This window comes from Salvelinus sp. IW2-2015, unplaced genomic scaffold (genome assembly GCF_002910315.2).
Source record: "Salvelinus sp. IW2-2015 unplaced genomic scaffold, ASM291031v2 Un_scaffold2709, whole genome shotgun sequence".
NCBI lineage: Eukaryota > Metazoa > Chordata > Actinopteri > Salmoniformes > Salmonidae > Salvelinus > Salvelinus sp. IW2-2015.
Window position 1 is genome coordinate 64,040 of NW_019944014.1, and position 2,294 is coordinate 66,333.

Here is a 2,294-nt window from a genome sequence, read left to right on the forward strand (position 1 = left end):
ACCTCTCCTCTCCTCCCTCTACTCTATCGCCTCCCTCTCCTCAATCCCCTCTACCCTCTCCTCTATCGCCCCCCTCCTCTATCCCCTCTAACCTCTCCTCTATCCCCTCTACCTCTCCTCTATCACCCCCCTCTCCTCTATCCCCTCTAACCTCTCCTCTATCCCCTCTACCCTCTCCTCTATCACCCCCCTCTCCTCTATCCCCTCTACCTCTCCTCTATCCCCTCTACCCTTCCTCTATATCACCTCTAACCTCTCCTCTATCCCCTCTACCCTCTCCTCTATCCCTCTACCCTCTCCTCTACCCCTCTACCCTCTCCTCTATCCCCCCTCTCCTCTTATTGCCCCCTCCCATCTACCCCCCCTCTCCTCTTACCCCCCCCCCCCCCTCCTCTTATTGCTCCCCTCCCCTCTCCTCCAGGGCTATCAGCTGGGGCTGATGTGGCGTCAGTCTGTGATGGCGTCAGTCTGTGATGGCTGTCAGTCTCTGTGATGGCGTCAGTCTGTGATGGCAGTCAGTCTGTGATGGAGTCAGTCTGTGATGGAGTCAGTCAGTGATGGAGTCAGTCTGCTGATGGAGTCAGTCTGTGATGGTGTCAGTCTGTGATTGGTTGATTCAGTTCTGTGAGATCTTTTCAGCCACAAACCTCTTCAGTTCAGCCACCAGCCCGGCCTGGGCCCCTGTGATGAAGAGAGGGGCCCTCTTTCAGGCTTCAGCACACCAGCCCGGCCTGGCCCCTGTGATGAAGAGAGGGCTCTTCAGTTCAGCCACCAGCCCGGCCTGGGCCCCTGTGATGAAGAGAGGGGGCTCTTCAATTCATCCACCAGCCCGGCCTGGGCCCCTGTGATGAAGAGAGGGCTCTTCAGTTCATCCACCAGCCCGGCCCGGGCCCCTGTGATGAAGAGAGGGGCTCTTCAGTTCAGCCACCAGCCCGGCCCCCTGTGATGAAGAGAGGGGCTCTTTCAGTTCATCCACCAGCCCGGCTCCGGGCCCCTGTGATGAAGAGAGGGCTCTTCAGTTCATCCACCAGCAATTCAATTGATTGGACATGATTTGGAAAAACACACACCTGTCTATATAAGGTCCCACAGTTGACAGTACATGTCAGAGCAAAAACCAAACCACGAGGTCGAAGGAATTGTCCGTAGAGCTCCGAGACAGGATTGTGTTGAGGCACAGATCTGAGGAAGGGTACCAAAAACTTTCTGCAGCGTTGAAGGTCCCCAAGAACACAGTGGACTCCATCATTCTTAAATGGAAGAAGTTTGGAACCACCAAGACTCTTCCTAGAGCTGGACGCCCAGCCAAACTGAGCAATCGGGGGAGAAGTGCCTTGGTCAGGGAGGTGACCATGAAACCGATGGTCACTCTAACAGAGCTCCAGAGWTCCTCTGTGGAGATGGGAGAACCKTCCAGAAGGACAACCATCTCTGCAGCACTCCACCAGTCATATTGAWGAGTGCAGGGCTCAGATTGCAACCCTGGCGAAGGCCCCGCCCCTGGTTAAAGACTTCTGTTATTTTCTTGCCAATTTTAATGCTGCACGTATTGCCAGTATACATTGATTTAATTATGTCACATGTTTTACCCCCTACACCACTTTCAAGAACTTTGTAGAACAGTCCTGTAGAACAGTCCTGTATGCCAAATAGAATCAAATGCTTTTTGGAAGCCAATTTTACATTTGATACATTTTGGTATTATTTTGGGGGACGTGTGAAAATGATCGGTCGTGCGATGTTTTGGTATAAATCCAAATTGGCTGTTAAGGAAGTTTAAAACTCTCATTTATAATACTATAGAAAACCTTCCCCGGGTTACTGTTCACACAAATTCCTCTGTAATTGTTAGGGTGAAATTTGGTTGTTATGAGTCCTTGATTCCAGATATCAGGGAAATGATCTACACTCAGGATCAAATTAAACAGTTTTAGTATAGCCAATATACAATTTTGCGCTAGTGAGTTTGAGCATCTCATTGAGGATGCCATCAGGTCTGCATGCTTTTTTAAATTTGAKGGCCTGAAGTTTCTTATAGAGCTCCTGGTCAGTAATTTAGTCGGATGGATTTTAATTGTGCTTTATATCTTTTTCTTATCCATAAAACATGAATTTGACGTTCTGCATTTGCATCAAGTTGAACGGTGTTGTAGAGTGTTTTAAAATCGGTTGTCCATATGTCACCATTTTGGTTCCCTAATTCATCTAGTTTCGATTTTTTTAAAGTTTTTCCGATTTTGCCAGAAGTTGTTTGTGTTTATGGACTCCTCAATTAGTGTCAGCTGCTTGCTGTT